Here is a 24,180-nt window from a genome sequence, read left to right on the forward strand (position 1 = left end):
GCGAGTTCATTGTGCAAGACTTTCTGGAGCCAATGTAAATCATTCAAGCTGTGCTGAAAGCAGTATAACTCTGCCTTTCTCACACCAATGAAGCATTGCTTGTGTTTTTCTCGAAAAACAGAGCTCCTCAGTTTGCTGCTGCAGCTGGCATATAAGCCTGGAAATGGAGAAGTGTCTCATCGTGTGCATCACCTCATCCAGGCCCACCTTGAAAAGGTGACTGAAGTAAAGACTCTGATGTGCATCAGAAAGCTTCTAGGTTAACAAACACTGTAAACACTTTTTCCCATCCTCTGCATCTGCGTATTCTTCTCTTACTTGTGTGTGGTATTTCCAAACATCCAAACACTCTGCACCTCTAAGTAACAGGCAAAGTCCCCAATTGTTCAGCTTAACAGCATGAGATCATTGCTCAGTTAGCTGTGATGGAGTTTTCAAGAAAATCATCTCTCAATAATGTGTCAACAGGGCAGCCTTTCTTCTGTAGTCTTATTTTGAAAGTCTTTGGCTTGCTGATGTCCTAGTCACAGAAAATTTTCATAATAAAGCTTGTTCTTGACTGGTATTTCATACAGTACTATTAGAAAGAGGTATAATACAAACCAGAAAAGACCTAAATCAGGTGGAATGAGACCAAAATCATGATGAAATGACTCAACAAAAGAAAAAGAAAAACATTACTGAAACTTATGTTCAGCTTCTTACTGAGACAAAGTTTAAAACTACTTTCAACTTTCAAGTAATATCTTCCATAAACCTAACTGTGAAACATCTTTAAATTCTTTAAAATATCTTCTCAGGTAGCAAAAAAATTTAAGCTATTCTTTTTAGGCTGGTTTCTTGTGAGTGTGTTGTTCAGACAATCACATTATTTGAGTGAATATGCATAAATACACATTTGGAAAGTATGGGAATGATGAGTAAGGAAGGTAGAATTTATTAGTGCCCCAAGGTGAGGAACCTTTCAGAACTGTTTCTTGGAAGCTCATTTTCAGGGCACAAAGTCAGAAGAAAGTCCCCCATGGTAATTATTTTCATTTTTTGCTAAAATCAAAACGAGAAGAGATGGTTTTATTTTGAGTAAGCTGCATGATGCCATTACTTGAATCAAAACTGCACAAAGATAAAATATTCATTCTTCCAGGATTATTTTCTAACTCCTGTTTCTATCATATAGTACACAAGAAAAAATCTGAGTCCCCTCTTTAGGGGCCTACTTGTCATCTCCCATTCTCCAGCTATGTCAGTGGAAATGGATATGTGGTGTAACAGTAAAAGATGTTTCAGCAGACTCTGGTATATGAGATAAAATTAATACTATGTTCATGACCAAATTCTGAATTCTTTAGCAGTTTTACGTTTAACAACATTTATGTGCTTATGACTGCCGTGAACTTTGGAAACTCTAGCAGCAAACAGACCAGTGTCTGGGGTGGTTTTGTTTCTCTAGAAAAAAACTATAAAAATTATACAACTACATGATCATGGTGTCAAGATAGAAAAGTAACATATGGGTATGAGAATCCAAAGACAATAATGAGATGTGACAATGCCCAACATTTCAGCAACTGATACAGGGGCTATAAGGATTTGGTTTCCATTTTCTACTGGAAATATAAAATCTAGATTACTTGAACTTTCATCCTAGAGAGAAGGTCATGAAATCAGATGGAGGTTCAGGTCAGTTTTCCTGCCCCACAAGCTTGCCAAAGGGAAAGGACTTCTTCAGAGTGCCTCATAATCACGATAGCATTGTCCCTAAATCCTTTGCAGAAAGGGCTACAAGTTGTAGAATACACTGCAATGAATAAAGATGTATAAAAGGCAAATGCTCCCCAACATTGACATTGTCACTTCTCTGTAGTAGTAATTACATCATTAGAAGTAATTAGAGATTGATGAAGCATTACTTATTTATCAGAGAATGAATCTCTGCCAAGAGATCTGTTAAAATACTAGTATTGCCTTGTATCATCCAAAGAATCCTTTTTCCAAATGTTTCTGCACTTACCTTGCTCTGAAACTTAGGGCTCTGCATGTAGAACTAATTTATCTTCAAACTAACAAGAAAATTCTGTGATTAGTTACAAGAAGAAAAAAATGCCTTTAGACAGTGTTGCTGGATTTTTTAAGACCTTAACTGAGAAGAATGAATTTCACACTTTACTATCTCTTCAGAGAATATTTCCTTTGTATCCATTATTACATCAAGAATCAAGCATGATAATAAATGCAAAATTGAGATATTGATTTTGCTTCATTTAATTTTCAGCAATGGTGACTTTTCTTTCTCACTCTCTTTACTCTCTACCACTTCACCCTGCAGTCATCTTTCCCTTCTCCTGTTCTTTCTTATGCTAGTCTTTCATGATCTTTCCTTCATCAATATCCTTCCCTACTTCTCTTATTTGGGGGAAAAAAATGCATGGTGCTTCTGGCCTTTCTCTTTTGGTCTTTTTTTTTTTCATTGTTATCTACCTTAATTTATTAACTTACCCTTTGTAAAAGACTGCCACCTGAGTAGGCAAATGAGCGTGTTTTTGGCTCCAGCCTCTGTCTCCCAGGCATGGGAGGAGAGCTGAAGTGGATGAGACAGCTGCCATGGGGTCATGCTACATGACTGGTGTGGCTTCCTTTGCCATCTTGAGAAATAAAACCCAAATAGAGAAGGACCTTGATAGATCTCATTCTGCCACAATGATCTTCGGAAAAGAGCCCTTCATTGACAAAGTTTCTGGGGAAGTTACTCAAGAATGACTTCTACTTTTAGTACTTTCTACTTTTTACTTCTACTTTTACACTTTGTGAAGCTTATGGCTAGTAGTGACATCAACACCAAAAATGCCAGCTCATCTCCCCATTTTTCTCCCAAGGTTTTCCTGTGCTTTTGCCAGAACCTGACTCATTAATGATCCATTTGATAGGCAGCCCTAAAGCCAGAATCCCATGGAAATGCCACATATCTGATTGGCTGTCCTGCTCACTTTTATAAGGAGATCTTTAACAGTAACACTTTCCATTCCAAGGCAGTCACTGCTTAGCCTCAAAAACATGACTAAACAGGCCAGATACGGACCACCTTATTTTACCAGGTAAATGTTCTAGAATTAATGGAGCTACTGGTCTACTGGCAGCTGCTTGATGAGAATGAGTCTCGAACTTCTTTTAGCCTAACACTCCATGAGTGCTTGTTATGGTAACATACTCATAGGAGAAGGGTCCACAGGTCCATTCACCCACCTCAGACAATGCTCAGTTACCATTGCTCCAGAAAGCAAGGATGAGGAAAGTAGTTGCTGGTCAGGCGTGCAGCAGGTCAGTTCTGAATATGGTGCCTGTGCTTAAACAAAGACACAAAAGTAGGACCCAGTGAGGATAACATAATCTCTACCTACCCTGTGACAATTTCATTGCAGTGCCAGCTGGCAGTGTCCTAGTAATTCAATGGAATTCCACAGTTCACCAGGACTTCAGCTATAAAAGCTGAGATCATTCTGTGTAACCCCCACATCAGGTTAGCCATGGAGACAAAAACCCTCAGTGAAAATGGAACAGTAATACCCATATTTCAACAAATTTCAATTTAGATGTTGACAATGTAATTGTTCCTGAAAATATATCCCTAAATATAGCAATGTGAAACAAAGCCCAGATCTTCTGATGCTTAGTGAATAAATGAGCCCAAATGTACTTTTCAAACAAATTACTTCAGATTTTTTTAAATTTTCCCTCCTCAGTAAGCCAACACAAGGATGACTGAAAACAAAACTCTCTCAGATGCTGGTCTGTAATTAATTCTAGTTAATGCATACCTAGGTTGAAGATGCATGTGCTGGTTGATTCTTTCCTCCAGTATATCTGGTTTTAGAAATATTGTACCTTTTGATTCTTTTACAGGTCAAGAATCCATGTGATTCTTTCTGAAAGCCCTGGGTAATAATAGTTAATCAAAGCTTTTAGCTGAAGCTTTACAGGAAGACACCAACATTAGTATTCCTCATCCGTGCTCAGAAATCCTGTTAATATTAATACAATCCCTACCTACAAAATTATTCAATATGATAGATCAAGGAATACCCCAGCTGATGACAGATAACAGAAAGCTGGACACTACATTTTTTTTTTTCTCTCTGGTCTCTGAAATGCTTTGGAGCACACCCGAAGTAACTAAACGAACCTCTTGTTTCCTAAGATGTTTTAAAGATTTTTGGGGATTGCTATTTCATCTGGAGAGACTACTACCTGTGTCACAGGTATAAAGGCTGAAAGAGTCTTTCTATTGGTGGTCATCATTTGCTTCACTACTTTTCCCATCACCAAACTTGCTTAAAAAGACAACTTCTGATAGTTCATCTAGTGGTGTTTCATTGTATATCCTGTCAGAGAAGAAAAGGGATGAATGGGAGGAATTCCTAGTGCTGCATGCTTTCAGACAACCAGTAAATGGATCAATTAATTAGTTGTGCCTGGAGTAATTTCTCTAGAAGGTTTAGTGGCCAAAGTTTCTAATAATCACGGCATAGAAGGAACACAACCAAGCAGAATGGTTATGTTGTAACTGACAGAAAGCACAGAGCTGTCATATATATATATATATATATATATATATATATATATATATATATATATACAAATGCTCTTTTCCATTTTGAAACATGTTTGTAATATAAAATATACGTTTTGAACAATTTTTAAATTTTGTTCCTGGCATTGAGGCTTTCTGGGCTAACTACTAGCAGCCAGGAGGAGCAGTCAGTTATACTGGCTTTTCTTACACTGAATTGCAGTGGAATTAGGTGGTTGCTGTGGGTTTCCTCCGGTGAGGATGTCTCCATGAGAATACTTCCACGTATAGGTAGCCTTAGAGAGTTGTTATCATTTAGGTGAATCTTAGCAACATCCAGGACAGTGGGAGAAGCGGCTGCTTGGCTGGTTTTGCCCTCATTCTGTCTCACATCCAAAGCAAAACTGAGGATCAGCACTGTTTCAGTTCGAGAGAGACATCTGTATTGCAAATGTATATTAAAAAGTGTATTGAAACACCCATGACAGAACCATACGGAATAAAGAATGTAACCAGACTCATTCACCACAATCACAGTGTTTCAACCATGAGGTGTGATAAAAATGTCTTCCCTTAGCCCCTGACAAACCTTGCACAAAGACATATTTGTGCCTTCAAGGAAAGAAGTTAAAAATTTTCTTTGTGCATAATTTTCCTCATTTGGGAACAATACCTCCTCACAGCTGTACCTAAGAAAGAAGACAATGGCTAAGCTCATGTATTTCTGGGTCAAAGCAGAAAGGATCAAATACAGGCTAGCCTAGTCTGACTTCCTATGAAACAGAAGTCATTGAAGGGCAGACAGGACCTATACACTACAGTTGCCTTCTCTCCCTCTCAAACTAGCCAAGGGACTGCTGTAAACATCCTTGTTAAAATGATGTGGATGAGTTGCTACAATTGAAATGGTACAAAAAATCAATTATATATATACATTTAATAAGGAAATAATCCCTCCCAACTTACAAGGCAATGGGGATGCAGGGATTGATAATGACATTAATAAAAACTGTTTAAGTTGTTGTATAACAGTTTAAATTCTAGTGACATTTTCAGAGAAGGTGCTCTGCCTTCCAGGTCTATAGCACCTCTGTACCTTGGGAGACAAGGCACGGAGGTGCCTTCCCAATTTCTGATTCTGCAGACTGACAAGTGTAAATTCAGACCAATACATTCAGTCAGTATCTCACAGGAAAAAGCAGGGTTTCAAATGTCTAGTGGCTGAAGACAGTGACTTCTCAACAAGGGCTTATGCCAACACATTAATAAATTAATCAGTGTTTCTACAGCTCATCTTCCCTCACAAACTATGGATCTTCCACACTTGTCCCTAATTTGCTTAATTTTGGTTATCCTTGACTGAAATTGCATACTCCTGTGAGTACAGAGCCTCCTGTTTTTCCCTCATAGTTTGTTTCCAAAGAAGAAAAATGCCTCCTTCATTTTTACTATAGGTGTTTCTACCTGAGTTGCAGGTGCCCCCAGTGTTTCAGCGGTTCATAACTGCAACTTTGATTTAGCAATAGTGATAAACCACAGGTATTATGCTTTGATATACCCTATACTGGTCAGGTTTTAATGTTTAGGATCTGGATAAGGCACCAACCAGCTTCTCAAACTGCAATTTGAGTGCCTGGAAGAATTGTAAACAGCTGTTTGGCTCTTTCAGACCCAGCAGATTCTGGAGCAAGAAGGACCTGAGGGATTTATCAATGAATCTAGAGTAGTTCAGTGTGCCTTGGTTAATAACATCTAAAATAAAATATCAGTTATCATAATTATATTTATACAGTTACACAAGTTAATTCAATCTGATTAGGAACATCTCTGTGAAGAAACCACATATTTTACCTTTTTAAATGATTACAGTGAAACAACTTCTCAAAGCACCTATCTGAGGAGGCAAAAAAAAAAAAAAAAAAAAAAAAAAAAAAAAAAAAAAAAAAAAAAAGAAAGAAAGAAAGAAAGAAAGAGAAAGCTAACTCCCAAATTAAAACACTTTAGATTTTCAGCTTGCTCCCCTGTGTGATTTGGGAAAGCAGGGAAGAAAGACAAAAGGGTCTTCTTTCTCAGTTTTTTTTTCCCATTTATTAAACTTTAATATTTCTACCTACAAGCGGGACTAAATAAAAACCAGGCACATATTATCTGTGGTTTTTAACATTAGATCAGCTGAAAACTGTCCTCCTTTACTAGGAAGTGCCTGTATTTGCCAACAATTCTTTGTGTCTGACTCATTTCCTTATTACCTCTCTCCCCTCTTCTGTTTTCCCTTAAGGGATTGACTTTCCCCCACCTCAAGCAAAAATAATTTCTTTGGCATATGAAGGTCAAGAACAGATTTCCCAATGTCTGCCTGCTTGCATGCCTATCTCTCTCTCCCACTCTCTCCTTCCTTCTCTAAGGCATCCTCTAAGGCATCTATCCTTGTAGATTCCTGGAGCACATAAAACAGACTTTGCTCCATATTATTTCCCTTCTTTTGTTTTGGTTTGTTTTTTTTTTTACAGAAGATGAACCCAGATGTGCCACTTAAGATTCCTACATTTAGTGATGTGACAGAGAAGTCTACCTGTGCTCTGCAAACCTGACTCAGTAGTCATACTGTAACATAAAGAAGTGCATGTAACAGCAGGAAGGAATTAAGACCTCTCTCAGCTCAAATTTTGAGTATCAAAGCACCCTTCCTCCTTTGTGAATAGTTCAAGGGGGCAAAAGAGGCTTTAATGGACTAGTCTCTCTCAGCTTCAACAATACACTATGACCAAAAGAAAGGTAGCATATCTATTTCTCTCTCTATTCCTGGTGTCCAAATCTTGGAGGATGCTCTTTGTACCTTAGGAGGGTACTGTAAGGATTTAACGCTACTCTTCTACTGCCTGTTTCTTTTTGCACAGGAGACAACTATATAGCATATGTAGTGCTATATATAGCACATGATACACAGAAGGTAGATCACAGAAGAAAAACAGCTGCAATATACATAGTGTAGGCAGGCATGCTTTCAGTCTTGCCTTTTTATGATTTAACCAAGAGGGGAGCAAAGGTTGGAACACAAAAACGGCACCCCGACTGCTAGCTAGATGCCAAGGCAATTAGTTAATCAAGACAAGGGAAAAGCCAAGAGCAGTGCTTTTTAAGCAAGCAAGAAACCTTTAACATCTTCAAATCCCATTACTTAGGAGTGGCTTTTTGTTTCCATTCTGAATGAATATTCACTCTTTCCATTTATGTTTTCATTTACTAAATGATCTGCAGATAAGTTATGCTTTCTGCAACTTTCAGACTGTTTTTTTTTCTGTCCCTGTGTGTAATGTCAGAGGTAAGTATTGTAGGTAAGTTAGTTGATCAGATTAGGATTGAAAGCAGCACAGCCGTGGAGCAGAAGAGGGACCAGGAAAGAACCCTGGAAATGCTATATCCTATGAAGACAACTAAACTAAGAGAACATTTCATCTTTTATAATCATGGCTCAAGTAGAAGAAAAAGCTCAAACATGAGTAGTGATTTGGGATATTCATCCTTAGATGTAGTAATGGAGCCTGGCCTTCAGGGAAAAATAAATGTTCTTTCTGAAGGTAAGATGACCTTCCATTGCCTCAAACTGAGAATTAAAAATGGAAACATTAACTGTCTTTAATCAGAATTTAACTGCTGGTGTGCAGGGTGGCAGCATAAAGAGAAACTTTTTCCAAACTCTGGCCTTGCAAATTCAACTGTCCAGGACAGTTAGGAAAGCAGCTGAAATGCTGTATAAACTTTACAGCATTTGTAGAAAGAGATACTGAAATTATAGACTGTAAGTCTTCTCATAACAATGTCAAATCTAAGAGTAATGCTTATTCAGTTGGGAATTGTAAACATGACTACTATCAAAACATACTTCCTGCCAGAACTAAGCTGTGCACAGTTTTATTTATTACTCCTAGAGGGTTATTCACACCATCAGATTTGGACATCTCACTTAGGTATGATTCAGAGGATCAACACTACGTTCCTTAAAGAGTCAACAGAGAGAGATGGAGGCACTTCCCAGGCGCAGGGTAATTCTGTGTAATTAGGTGAGATGCCTAATGCTTCATAAAGTATATGGTTTTCATGCTTCCTGCAAGGGACTTGCTGGCTTTGCTAATTCTGTGATCACTGCCCTGGATGGGATCATCTTGGGTTGGCAAATATTTTCATTTCTCCTTTTCCTGCCACCACAGACTCACCTCTCAAATTCTTTCATTTTTGCTTCTTACTCCTGTGGCCACTGTACTTTGCTCTCTTCCCATGCAAGTCGTGAACCTCTGTGTGAAAGTGAGGGTGGTAGAGGTGAGGATGGCACAGGGAGGGATGGGCACCAGCAATAAATACTGGGATTAGCTCGGATGGTTAGATCACAATGCTAATAACACTAGGGTTGTAGGTTCATCCCCATATGTGCCATTCACTTAAAAGCTGGACTTGATGATCCTTGTGGGTCCCTCAGAATACTCTGCTATTCTATGATTAAGGATGAAAGCAGCCATGCACAGGTGTGATGAACGTTGTGGGTACAAACTGCAGCTGTTCATTATGCATTCTTCAGTGTCCTCGACCAACTGCCTTGGCTTTCCCTGTTACCTGCTTTGCTGTAGCTGTCTACCCTTGAGGTGTTTTTTTTAATGTATTGATAAACTCTGCAGTAAAAAGTAGAGGAGTAATATACATAGTTAAGGTCTGATGTGTTCAATATATTAGCTGAATCAAATGTTTCTTTGTGGCATGAAAGTACGCTGCAGGCACAACCTCTCTATGTATTTTGAACATTTTAATAACCCTGGTAGCACAAAGAAAAGTTTGTTCCTCCACAGAAAGTTTAGACAAAAATGGCAAAGACAACTTTTGATGTCAAGAAAATCAACATCTCCACAGACCAACTGTGATTATGTATCTTTATACAGACTGAAGAAATTAGGTGAAGAAACAGACCATGAAATAGACCATGTTTGGCTAGCTCAGGATCCTGTAGGTCTGATGCAGAGAGATGAAGTTGAGAGCACCTGAAAGTGAGCAAATGCTTAATTGTATAATTACAAAAGTGTAAGCTGTCTGGCTACAGGAGGAACTCCAACTCTGAGAGGATGGGGAAATGTAACCCTGCATGCTGTGGACTGCTATTGTTTTAAAATAGTTTTAAAATTGTTAATAGAGCTTCAGCAAAAGATTTTGCCTGAGGCATGACCAATTTTAAATGCTGTATTTGCATTCACTCTGTTTTAAAATAACAGTCTGGGTAAATTAGTCCCATTTGGACAACATCTGCTCTTTCTCATCTTCTTGGATTCTGCTGCATCAGAAATGAATGTGAATGGAAGATTTTTAAGTTGCCTAAAAAAAATTTAAAAATAAAAAAAAATTAAAAACAAAACAAAAACAAAACCAAAACCACACAGCATTTTACCCCACTTTAAATAAGATACATGATAATGTTTTGCAAGTATAATTTTAGATTACAAAGGTTTAGAGGGTTTTCTTTTCTTATGACTATTGAACCATGTGGTCTGGATAAAAAACTGGCTTTGGTTACCAATAGTGTTAAACAGGAAAACAAAACTCCACATGACTAAATGCTTGAAAATTATTTAATCATGGCACACAATAAAATTTTACAATTCAATGCAGTATATTTTCTTAGGCTGAGCTCACTTTCATTAAAGCAGTGGTAAAGAAGCAGCACTGCAAGGAGTTTGTGGGCATGGTGGGCCAAATGGCCCCGCTCAGGCCAGGCCAGAGGTTACCAAGGCAGAGTGGCAGCACTGCCCTAGGAGCTCTGGGGTTCCACAGCTCTTGAGTACTGTCACATTCCTAGTACATCACACTGGGACAGGGGAATGTGGTGGTGGTGATGGTGGTGAGAGCTGCATGATCCTGGAAAGACAAAGCAGTCACAGAGAAATAGTTTGTGGAAGCCCTCAGGAGGCAGGTGAAGGCCCTGCTTCTGTCATTTAGCTGTCTCACTCTCAGTTTCTTTATGTTTAAATATAACTAAACCTCTACTTGCCTGCACAGCTCAGTTCTACTGCTTTCATCTCCATGCTGTCTTGAAGAGCAGAGCAGCACCTCTGCCCCTCCAGCATGTCATGGACATGGACACAAGTTGGGCTTTTCCCTTGAAAACGAGTATTTTCAAAAGGGGTGAGTACAGCAGAGTCAAAGGCTTGGTGACCTCAAGTCACAAATATCTCTGCAGAAATAAGTGCTTGAGTTTCCTCACTTCTTGGTTTTTTCCTTCATGATTCAGCAAATTCAGCACCAAGTATCAGCAGTTGTGGTAACAGCTCTGGGGCCAATCTTCTTGGCTTGAACTGAAGAAAATTCAGTGAAAGTTCAGACAAGCACAGACCAGATGCCATGATTTGAATGTTAAGAAAATTTGCAACCTTGTTTAAAACAAAGAGTTCAGAGTAAATGAAATATAAGAATAAAGGATCTTTCCTCATCTTCAAGATCAGTCTTGAAGTCTTTTGCACTCTCTCCCTGTGCATAGTTGCTTGTTGTATCATCATCTTGGCAAAAGTTAAAGATGAAACCCGGATCATTTAGAGCAGAAGAAAGTTCTGCTTTTATATCCACAGACATGGAGTTCATCTTGCAGAGGACTTGGACACACACCACATTGTGCATGTGTGTGCAGGGAACAGAGTGCCAGAAAAGGAAATAAAAATCACCAAGAAGTGCTGGGAGAGTACTTTTGCTCTCAGAACTGATAATTCTAGATGATAGTCATTTTGGCCCTCCCTTCAAAGTCTCCAGGAACAGAAAACTGAAATGAAAACAGGAAAGACAAAGGAAGATGAAAGAGAGAAATACTAATGACAGATTGAAAAATGATACACATGAAACAATTTAATCTGTGACTGAAGACAAAATGATTGCCAAGTAGCATTTTAGTCAATCAATATGTCTCCCCACCTTTTACACAAAGGCCAGTGATTAAAGCAACTCAGTCCTATTTAGATGCAGTAAATTTTCTGTTTCAGAGGAGATAAATAACTCCAGACATGCATTTCCTGAATATTCAAGTGCTTTTTCATGAATCTTTATTTCCATTAAGAAAGACACAAAAATAATCTAAATCTTATTTACAGAGGGGAACATTGGATCATGTGCATGAAGGTTTCAAAGCCCTGAACATGTAGAACGTAATCTTTCAGAAATAAGTCAGACTTGCTAGCTATAAAAACTGATGGAAAGAACTCAAAAGAGCAAAATGGCAAACAACTGTTGAGAGAGAGCAGTGGGTAAAGTGTGTATTAGAATCATAGAATCATAGGGTGGTTTGATTTGAAAGGGACCATAAAGATCATCTAGTCGCAAACCCCCTTCCCTGAACAGGGATGTCACTCAATAGGTCAAGTTCCTCAGGGTCTCATTCAGCCTGGCCTTGAAGATTTCCAGAGACGGGGCATCCATACTCTCTGGACAACCTGTTCCAGTGCTTCACTAGTCTCTGAGCAAAGAATTTCTTCCTAATATGTCATCTAAATCTGCCCTCTTTCTGTTTAAAACAATTGTCCCTTGTCCTCTCACTATCTGTCCATGTAAAAGTCCCTCTATCTCCTTTTCTAAGCCCCTTTAAGGTACTAGAAGGCTGCCAAAAGGTCTCTCCAGAGTCTTCTCTTCTCCAGACTGAACAGCCCAATTTTTAAAGTGCTTTTGTGATTTCACTGAGATCATTTCGGATCTGATCCAGGCCTGAGTCTTGCACTAAGTTTCCTAAAATACAGTTTTAAAATAGTCCAAAAGCTATTTCAACTCATAAAGTAACTAATAATTTTTAGTAAATTCTAAGAAAATTCATTTTTACCCAAAAATAATGTCTGGTGTTTCTGAGCCTAATCCATTGAAATTTTTACAATGATAGAAATCATCCTCTCTCTTTTCAGCATGAAGCTTGACACAGCCATAAATATGACAGATCCATAGTTTACTCGCTTAAGACTAGTGATTATAGATTAGCAGTTGGACTCTTTGACCTCTGTGAGGTCAAAAAGAGTATTTTTTTTCATTCTTGATAATGTAGAAATTAAATTATCCCAAACCCTGCCAGCAGCAAACACTTAAGCCTCTGTGTACAAATATTGGGGCAGGTAGGTAACGTATTTTTGACTTGTCAGGTTGTTTCAATTTCTAAAAGCAGTAATTTGGAAAATGGAAAAATATATTAAGAGAAGTCAGCTCTTCCACAATATGTGCCAAAAAGCTCTTTAAATATAGAGCTGAAACTGTTTTTCTTTAATCCCATTTGTTTTCTGTCTTCTTTACTTTTTTCTTCCTTTGCTTTCCTCTGAAAATTGCAGAATTATCACCTGTTGTCATCTCCATGTATGTTCATACTTGTCTGAATGTGAGTCAAACGTTAGTCTGTAATTTAATTGAAGGCTATAAGGTTTATGTTGGGCTAAGTGTTAAGCAGCTGTATGTTGTGCCTGTGACTTTGAATCAGAAAAAAAAGGGGGCAGCATTTCAAGTGAATGTGAAGTCTCTTGTGAAATAAAGTTGATGATGAAGGAGAAAGTTAGTTCTCTTCCCCTTTACAAAACCCTGTGACATATATGGGAGGGCTTTGTCCACCTTGGTTCCTCTCTAGAAACTAGTTACTGAAAAGTGCTAAATATTTAGCCACTGAGGAGCTAATGTACACTGTTCACAGGAGGTCAGGGAGGCAATGTGTTAAAAAAGCTTCCACAATTGCTTATTCGTACACTCCAAATCATGTATTTGATGAACTAGAAATATAATATCAATCACCATGCAAGTATATTATCTGTCTTCGCTTTTAATACTATCAAAGCAAAGTACCACAATGATCATTTAATTTATCTCATAGTGCAGATTCTCTGTTTACATTCTTTATTGCTACACTTGATAAAATATAAATACTTTATCCTTTGTTTTACCATAAACACTGAAATGGTTTACTGGACCAGCAACTGAATATACCTGCTTGTGTCACTGTGGCAAATACAGATAACTAAAAAAACTTCTTATATTTTAAGATTTTAGTTCCTCATTAATTCAGGTTGCAGAATGCAAAATCCTGCTAAATTTTTTGCTATGAGTTGTATTTAGGATCCTAGCTGTAAAGAACAGTAAGATTACTCTTCCAAAAGAGAGTGAGAGGGTTGCCCCACTATGAAGGAATGGAAGTATTCTCACTGAAAATTCAGTCTTTCAGTGAACTGTCATAAGAGTGTAGCTACTTCACCATGGGTGCTGCTCCCATGGCCTTTCAGTTTTCAGCAGAAGCACCCTAAGAAAGCTTTCCAGAACAGTACTCAAATAGAATATGAGTATATGGAAATTTCTGTTACACTCTATGGAAGTACACCTTCCTTGGCTGTGCCAAAACCAGCATCAGCAGAGGTTTTTGCCCAGGTATGTGTCCAGACAGATGAAGCAGCTTGGAAATGAATGGCATCCACTAGAAATGAACTGCCAAGAGCATGGAAAACAAGAAGCTAGGATTTCAGTGTCAGTAATGATCAATCCTACATATAAAGGGTTCACGTTCCAAAGACTGGCAGTATCACAAAACATTAACTATGGAAATGTGTGTTTACCTAAAATGTCCTGGCTTTCAGGTAGCAGGCACTCAACAGTAGATTTAAATAAATACATTTATACTTTCAATGTACTAGTACAGTTACTTTATTTCTTGGCAAATTACTGAAACAATTGTGTTTGCGTATTTTGTTTATACTATTATTTCCTAATGGCAAACTATCACTGATATATTTTAAGAACAATTTGATTTCTCCCTGAATACAAAGGCAAATGAAATACTTTGCTTAGAGAAAGTTGGAAATTGCTTTATTTCTTCTGCCTTGGGAATTACAGATGTTTCAGTGTTCTTGATTCATTTACAGACATTGGCCTTTAAGATATAAATTATTTTAGCCCAAGGACCAAAAAAAACACCACAAAAAAGGCACAGATTCTACTTGCCAATGTCAGTGCATCCTTGGTTTTGAGGAACAGCCTTGTTTTACAGGAAAAAAAACACCAATAGGAATATGCTGGTACCAGTTAGGAACATATTAGTACAACACTAATTATAAACTGGAATGTGTCAGAATTAAGTGAGTTATGATCTGGTTGAGGACCTACAAACTATAGTCAGATACTTAATAAAGTTTAGACATGCAGCTGTGAATACATCTGGATCCTTGCCACCTTTTATTAGAGTAGCGCCCAGCAACGCTGCTGTAGTTAAGGGTCTGTCAGCATTTCCATCATAAAACCCCATTTTTTTTAGGGCTTTGTAACTTGCCCATTTTAAATCACATCAAGCTGAAACTTGTCATTAAAATTGTCAGGAATCATTTCTTTTAATACACAAATGTTGCTTAGAGTTTCAATCTATCTTTGTTTTGGATTCAGATAGGTAATGAAAATAAAGCAAAGGTATGTCCTACTTTTTTGCCTCTTCCAAAAAAAACACCCTACACCATGTCAAAAAACAACAGAACAAAGGCTTGAGTTTGAAAAAAATATATTTTTACCCTCTTAGGCTGAATTCTGCTTTTTGTTTCTCACTGAGGCATAAGCAGAGAGTACAAAAATGGCAGTACATTCTAGTTTCTCAACCTTCTGTCTTGAATCTGACCTGAAATTTCAAATGAATTGTCAAGATGGTTTGAATTAAACACCATTTGATTATAAATTTTGTGCATTGTGGGGTTTTGTGTTTCTTTTTTTGTGTTGTTTACATTTTAGATTTTACACTAGACTTTTCATTTCATTTTCTACTTGTTTTCTATCAGGGCATAAAGTATTTTAGCCTGATGTTCATACAGCCCCAGAGCAATGCAGATTTACACCACCTGAGGATCATCTGCTCAGCTGATTAAAAAAAATACCTTGTCATTCTGACATCCCTATTTCTACCTTCCTACATGAAAAGAAAGCAAGGAAAATTACTTGGACAGGTTAATTTTTTATATCCTTACTTCCCTGTGCAATATAAAGCATGTAACTATGAAAGACATGCCGTTCTAGCCAGGTTTCCTGTTAGCGGAGGTTGCATCTTGGTTTTGCACTGTGTGTGCTGTGCAGATGGTCAGAATTGGAACCAGCCAGTGCATTTTCATGGGGATCCTATATTTTCATTCTCTCCTCTTCTACTATTCTCCTAATACATGTGAAAAAAAAAAAATTTATTCAGACTGAAGTTTACCACTGATCACAAAACAGGAACAAATCCGTGAGTTTTCAGTCTAGATGAGCCTGAAAATCTAGTACAGAAATTGAGGAAAAAGGTCTTGTAGGGATTGAAATTTTTTTTATTATTGTTGTTGTTGTTGTTGTTTGTGTATTTGATCAGAGGGACAAAGAGCAGCTTTGTTACCCATTTGGAAGCTTCTCAATAACTGCAGAAACTACTCTTTCCAACATACCATGAGTGACAGACAGCTCCACATATTGCAAGACATCACCTGGTCTCCTTTTCCAAGTCATGCAGGCAAACTGAAAAAAATGAGACATAACTGAAGCGGTGATACCTACATCTTAAACACTGGAAGTATATCTGTCAGCCCACATCCAGCCTAACCGTTCTCTCTTCTCCTAATATGTTCTGGACAGCCTCGGGTAAAAACATGAGGCAAGTTCAGCTATTTGACCTGACATTCCCTATGGATTTACCCTTATGTCTTGCTCCTGTCTCTTTAGAGATGGCCTCTCCTCTATTTAACTGCAGCTCTTTGTAATCTTAAATTTGTTAACTTTCAATTTGTCCCTTAACTCCTCTCTGTCACACATTTGATACCTGTTCCATGCCCTCAAACTTCTTCTAAGGCTGAGCATGATTGTCCGTATCCTGTCTGGCAATCAGATAGACTGACCATAAGGGACTGTATTTGAGTACTAATGGCAGATTCAAGGCCATATGACTGACCTTAGCAAAAGAGTCAGCTGATGTGTTTAGATGTAGTTTGTGCTGGACTAATGTGACTGCAGGATTGATTACGACAGTTCATCTGATGTGCAATAACTGGTGTTGGGGGTTAAGTTTGTTCTTTCTTTCTCTAAAGAATTTTTTTTCCCCTTAAGTTACCGAGGAGACCAAGTGTTGGATACTTGAGAGTACTTAACCGAAACAAAGAGGTGGACAAAGGTGAAAAAGAAAGATAATGCAAGTAAATGACAAAGCTTGAGGCAGCTTCGGGCTCTGGGCTCTTCTTTTTCCGGCGTTCAAGGAGGGGAGAACGGCTGTTGCTGGCTGGAAGAGTTTTCACTGTGGCCAAAGGAATCCAGTCCTGGAAAATCTACTATCACCAGTTCGGCCTGAATCCTGAGTTTTCTCGGTCACCCGCAGGAGCTGGGCCAGTTTCTGCCTCGCCTTCAGCTTCTTCGGTGCTGCTCCTCTTGCTACAGTGTGACCCTGCACCCCCTGCGCTGCTGGGACATCCTGCGCCTGCCTTCCGAGATGCCCTGCCATCCCAGCTACCAGCCCGGAACTCTTCCACTGTTGCAGCTTGGTGTTCTGAAGATCCTGCAGGGACGCCGAAACCAAACTGCCCTGGGTTTTGTGAAACAAAGCCCTCAAGGTTCTTGGTACTGTTTTTGTTTGTTATTAATGCTGTAGTTGTCTGGTGGGGGGTTTTTTTGTGTGTGTGTTTGTTTGCTTTGTAATGCATACTGGTAAAGAACTGCTATTCCTATTTCCCAAATCTTGCCTAAGAGCCTCTGATTGTAATTTATAATTGAAAAAAGAAAAAAAAAAGGGGGGGGGGGGGCAGTTTACACTCTCCATCCCAAAGGAAACTGCAGTTGTTTTTTTTTATTACCTGGCAGATACCTGTATTCCCAAATCAAGACAGATTTTGGCGCCCAACGTGGGGCTTGAGGGCACTGAGAAAAAGAAAGAGAAATAGTTTAACTAACCTAGTACTTTCTTTTGTGTGCGTTGGATATAAAAACCTCATTAGGCAGCATCATGTGGTCTAACTTACCCTGGTTTGGATGGCATGTGGTTGTGGATGTATTCCTTCCATTTGCAGGCCCTTATCTAAACATGGGCCCTATAACTAAGGCTACTGTGACTGTCATCCAGTTTATTTTATGGCTTAATAAAGTAAAGAACTCATAAATTTTTAATTTCCTCTGGAAGGCAGGCACAAGAATTCAAGGCTATCATACACTAACTGTGTGTTTTTGAAGTTACTTTAACAATGGTACCTACTGTGAAGAAATAACACCAGGGGAGTTTTTTTCCCAACCCTTTACCCATCTCTTTGAGTCTGCCCCACCAGTTTTAGAAAGGTTTAAATCCTCTCTGAATGCTAATGATATCATACAATGGCTGGTGCTGCTAATAAGCGTATTCTATTTAGCATTCAGAGATAAGCTGGTTAATCCACTTGTTTCTTGATAGTACATCTGAGACCTACCTTTGAAAATCCAGTCCGAAGTAACCCCTCCTCCCCCCACCTCCTCCTTCTCCTCCTCCTCCTTCTCCTGCTCTCCCTGCCTGCCAGCCTCCCCATCCCACCTGGCCTCCAAATTCCTGGTGAGGTAAGCATGGTCATTAGTTCCTTCAATGATTTGTCAGAAACAGATCAAATGTCTGTAAAACACCATGGCTTTCTAATCAGCAAAAATAATGACTTGGACAATATCAAACCTGAAATACTGCTGCATAAGCAGGAGTAGCAGGGCTCTACACTGGATTTGTGGTTTTAATGAATCATGATTCCCAGTAACTCAAATCAGTCTAAAGTCTCTCCATCAGGATTTTTAAAGTCAGAGCACACAGCATACGTGAGCATATGAAGGAGCAGTAAATTAGCAGCCTTTAAGTGGAACATCGCTTCTGCTCTTTGCCATCTTGAGTTTCATTAGCTAGTGTTTCTTGTTCATCTCCAACTCACCTAATGAGTTACATTCTCATCCTTTAAATTTCCTTTTAATGGAGGGGGTGGGGTGGGGTGGGGTGGTGGTGGTGTCCATTTCCACCTTTGCTTGTTGGAATGGAGCAGGTTATTGGCATTTTTCTTCTAGGTATAAAATCAAGGTTGGATTTTCAAGGTCCTGAGTTGTTTTTAAAGCAGTCCAGGAGTGCTTGTGGGGCAGCACTTGAAAATCAGACAGGATGCAGAGAAAGGCCTAAGCTATGAAACTGCAGAAGTCATAGCTCTAGCATCTGGATCCAGGACACACCTCAGGGGGTGCTCTGACATATGCCTAAGCATATTGACAGCTCTGACAGCCTACGCTCAAACAACCTTATTACCACGGTTGCCCCTGCTCACTTGGTCACCCAAAAGGGAGGGGACTCCAGCAGTGCCAAAATCACAGCGAAAGTCATTCCAGTTTTCAGGCCATTAAAGCCTGAGGAAAGCCGCTCTTTGGCCTATATAGCATGTTCACTCTTTCTCCTTCATCCAGGGGGGCATTTTCTTGCCAGGTTCAGAAAGAGCTGATTAAAAATTTTTTTGGCCTGGAAGAAAAGAAGAACTTGGGCTGGCTTAAGCTAAGTTGTAACAGAAGTGTCTGCATTTTTTCTATATTCATAATTCTAAAAGTAGCTTAAAGTATTAATAACCAAATATTTCCAGCCTCTGAAAAGCTGCTGATAGAAGAATGCTAGAGCAAACTATTGGAATCAGAGTGTTCTTAAAGCTGTAATGCTTATTGACCAGGTCGGTGGGAGCAGTTGCAGTGGAAAAGTGTTGCATTGTTGCCATGGCAGCTGATTCCTGGCATCCGTCTCTTGGAGCACATTTCCTCAGACTCTGCTCAGCAGCACTAGTGTAAAGGACAGGCCCACGCTGGCACAGCCTTGGGCAGAAGCACAGCCTGTCCAAGGGCCATGGGGGCAGGCTCCCAGGGGGATCTGCCAAGCTCACAGGGGCAGAACCACTTTGGCAGGGTGAAGCAGAACCTTTTGTTTGTCTCCAGCTGCTCATCTTCAAATAACTGTGTGAGATGTTATGCTGTTTCTCTGTCCAGAGCTGCTGAACAAACTGACCTCTTGCTAAGGCTGTGACAATCCTCTGATTCCCAAAAGGGGATTCCTTTGTGGCTATGTGGTGAAATTGCATGCAGGGAATTCCTGCTACAGAGGAAACCAGGCCTGGAGCAGACAGTATCATGGGACTTGACAGCTATATTCCCCATCACTGCATACAGCAGCAGGCTGCAACTACTAGCCAAGTGCTCACCAGTGCCATCCGAATCAGTCTGTATGTATGCAGCAAGTCAGTAGACAGAACAAAAATGTCAGCCCCCAGGAAAGATAATAGCACAGGAACAGCCATATTGAGGCAGTCTAAAATCCACCCCCTTCCCTAGATATGGCAAAAGAGAGAAAAAATCCTGATGTTTTGAGGAAGGTCAAAAGCACAGCGTGATGCAGAAACAGTTTTTAGGAAATATTAGGTGCAAGGGACTGTTCAGACAGGAACACTGCTCCACACAGAAAATGCAGTAAAAGGTGAAAAAGAAGCTACGTCTGTGAACACCAGCTGTTGCTATCAATACCATGGGGAATATTTAACTATCATGAATAGCTAATACTTGTTTAAAATGATCATGGCCACTTTCATCTGCTACATAAAGTCATTGACTTAGCTTTGTTGAACCATAGGGAAGGGTACACACAACAAGGCTTACCTATGCTTAATTCACACAATAAACAGTTGAAAAAATAATTTCCTGGGTCATATCAGTGTATATGTCAAAGCCTGGGAAATATGGGACATTAGAAGGCTGAGTAAAAAAAGTTGGCAAAGCTGAAAAATGATGACACATTTACTGTGCAAACAGCATGAACCTACAGAAAGACAGGACACTGAGATAAGTTCTGTCAATATTTTCTAGCAATCTGGCCTATACTGATGCTTCCTGGGGAAAGGTGAGAGAAAGTGTGGCAAGAGTCAGAAAAATCAATCTGTTATTTATATCTAAATAACCATCAGTTATTCCAGTATTTAAGCCTTTCATGGTCAGATGAAACTATAATAAGAGACAGTTTCGTCTCTGACGTGCAAAAACTTTCCAGGGAAACAAACAAACAGCTCCAGAGAGACTCAATTCATATTTACATCAGAGTCCACTTAAACAGCCTGATTCATGCAAAGAGAGTTAAAAGAAATATTAAATAGAGTGTCACAAGGGCCCAGTAACTATTCACTCTTCTGCTGTGTCATGCCAAGTGTCTGTAACAGCAGGCAAGTAGGTGGTAGATGCCAAGGAGTCAGCCTGGCTTCTCCCATTTAAGGACACGGCATTCAGGGCTCTGTGCTCAGCTGTGATTCCTGCTTGCAGCTCTCTACACCACTCTGGTGGTTTAGAGGGACTTTGCTCATCAAAGCTGCCTTCAATGCTGCTGGCATGTCAAAATGCTGCACTGCACCATTATTCCTGGCTGCCAGAGCTGTCCTGAGCAACCCAGCTCTGCCGGCCTCTCCAAATATCCGAACATCTTCATCTTGTTGTTGAACGGTTCAGTGTCTCTGAGGACCGCAGTTGCGAGACTGAACTCACTTGTGTGCTGTTTCTGACCGTCATGTAGGTCTGCAGAAAGAGAAACAACAGTGTCACATTCTTGGATGGATCCCATTTAAGGAAAGAAATCAGACTTGTGAGAGCAACCACAGTTTGGACATGTGGCTGATTGAAATACAGCCATTTTCCATTAGGGGAGGCTGGAACTACAAAAGATGGACATGTTTGGTTTTCATTTCATAGATACTTTATTAGGGATTTAATTTGACTACATTACACACTTAGGGCAGGCTGTAGATTTGAAAGAAATTGTTGTTGACTTTTTTAATGTTCACAAATTAAATGAGTGGCTGATTTCTGCCCCAGTTCACTAGCAGCAGAGGAGTAGATCTCACCCTCTGTTTCCAACTCCTCTGACCTGTCTGGGGATTGGGGATCTGGCTACAACCAGAGAAGAGCAACCAAGAAAAGCTCCCATATTACAGAGTTTTGAGAAAACTCACAACTTTAAGATCTGATGTTCAGGATACTGTGCACATCACTGTCTCCCTTTTCCAGCAGTTGCTGCTACGTTTTCCTGGAAACACAAAGAAGTCTGACCAGAGCCATAGATTCTGGCAAAGGCATTTGAAAAGTTCAGTGGGAATAGCTCCACTGGGAATATCACAACCAGCTCCACAAACAGCCCCATATCACAATTTTGTTGTGCTACCTTGTTTTTCTTTTTGCAGCTTGTAAGTTTAAATGTTATATCTACTAAAAGGGCATTGTTATCTATGCAAAGGTCAGAGCAGATGTATGAAGAAGCAGAAGGCAGCTATCTGTTCCTTTTGTTGCCTGGTAGTCCTTGTACACCAGAGCTGCTTCACCACCTCACTTTCTAAACAGTGAATGATTGCCATGTTACTGTGGTGGCTGTGGTGAAACAAACCTTGTTTAAGGTTTAAGAAATTAGAAGGTGGTAATGAGAAGTGGAAAGGTCCCTGGATGTATCAGCTGCAACATACACCCCTGGCAGACTGCCTGTTTAAGAAGTTCATGGGCAGAGGCATTATTCTATAAAACTTCAGACTGTGACCATCGCTGCTATCTGCAATTTCAGGGACAAGGAAGTTGGTGCTTTTTTCCCCTTATCTGAACATGGGAATAGATTTTTTTGCTTTTGCTGAATGGATCTGGGCTGTTCCCTTCACAGAGTCTGCACGGAAATGAATTAAAAGGTATTTGAAATATAATCTGGTTCCAGAGAGTAACAGGCAAAAAGTCTAAAAGAACATGCTTGCTTATCTACTGTACTGCTGTTTCTAGAAATAGAGCCAAATATACATTTACAACAAGTGACAAAACTACATATTTGCTGTGCTTCTTGAGAAGTCCTGTGCCACAGAACAGCCAGCACGTCATAAGTCATAGTATTAAACCTAACACTGCACCCACAGAATAAAATTCAGCTCCAAAATGCAGACAAACGCTAGAATAGTATACAGGAGAGCTGTAAACAACATACTTTCTTCAGTCATCTGAAGTAAGTGCACAGAAAAGACTCATAGAGGGCTGAGTAAAATGTAAAATGAGAAATTAGAGAAAACTCTATAAGAGGTCTAGAAATCTTTTCCAATTGTGTGGAGTGCAGCTTGATCCAGAAGGCAAAATATGACCTCAGACACGGAGAATAACAAAGAACATTTCCTGTATGTTTAAATATCTCAGCTTCTATATCTGCAATACTGATAGGCTTCACCAGGAGTTTGTGGGTGCTCAGCAGGTGCTCAGTTTTCAGGCTTTTGCTTTGTGCATTTAATTATGAAAGCAGTGGAAGAGTTTTGTATATAGAAGCAGCAGGTCACTCATATTAGAATAACTTAGGCCTAAAGATGTTTTAGAATAACTGACAGCTAGGACACAATAGCTCTACGTCAAGCAACTGATGTGAACAGGCTTTGTTATTGAACAGCATGCTTATATGAGTTGGCAGAAAAATGAAGAGAATTAGCTAGCTACAAAATGATGTAAACATTGAAATAAATGCAGTGCAAATAATAAGGAAATCTGGGATGTCTGCCAGTTTAATGCTGGTTGAATTGGCTAGTAAGAACAGAGGCACCTTGGGACACTCTTCAGTGACCAGAATTAGTCTAGACCTATGAAATCCTGAAATATTCATTGTTTCTGCTGAAGCTGTCTTATGGGACAATTACCTAGAGTCCCTGTAATCTACTAACACACTTGTTATATGCTTTTATTACACTCCCCTGCAGATGTTGCTGTTTCCAATTAGAGATGTAACTCCTACCACTGGCTGTTAATAACTATTTTGCCTTGAGACATATCTTATTTGCTAACTGGAAAAGGCAGGTTAATGGTGTCTGCACTACAGTATATTATTAGAAGTGAGTTTGTGAAGTAAACTCCCAGTGACTCTAATCTTAGGAATGCTGACTCCTCCTGAGGTCAGTAATTGGGTATTTTGGAATTTGCCATAGCAGCAGGCCTAAGCCTGTCTTCAGCTTTCTTTGAAATTTGGACCCTGAGGTCAGCAAAATAATTGGTTCATTTGAACTGAAAACCAGAAAGTGAAGAGTCCACTTTCCCCATAGTGTTGAACTTCCAATTCATCAAATTGATTTTGAGATATTCTCTCTCATTTAGGTAGCACAACAAAGTTAGGCAGTGTGAAGTTTCATTTCCCCTTTACTCTCCACATGTGACTTTTTTGTTTTGTTGTGAATCCTAGACAGCAAGTCAGGTAAGGCATGGTTACTCTCTGTATGTATTTTTGAAACACTTTTTGCTTTCACTACTTGAGCATTATAAGAAGAGAAGATCTAGGGCTGGTTTAGGCTTTTTTTTTTTTTCTCCTAGTTTGATCTATTTAGAAGTTCTTTCTATTTTTCTCTAAGTATAGCTTTGACTACCTCAAGGGTTTGCTTTTGAGCCACCCAATGGCTTTGCTTTCAAGCTCTTTATTTTGGTTGACCTTGGCCATAATTATTAATCAGTAATGACCTTGTTCATGCAGAGTTTGAAATGAAAGCTCCTTATCCATAATCATGTCCCTATGAGTTTTGGCAACTGTTCGCAAGTAAATCTTCAGAAGTTTAGGGTTTATGATGTCAACAAAACATTAGAACAAGGCC

Source organism: Chamaea fasciata, unplaced genomic scaffold (genome assembly GCF_029207755.1).
Source record: "Chamaea fasciata isolate MVZ Bird 193981 ecotype frontalis unplaced genomic scaffold, bChaFas1.0.hap1 SCAF_4, whole genome shotgun sequence".
NCBI classification, from domain to species: domain Eukaryota; kingdom Metazoa; phylum Chordata; class Aves; order Passeriformes; family Sylviidae; genus Chamaea; species Chamaea fasciata.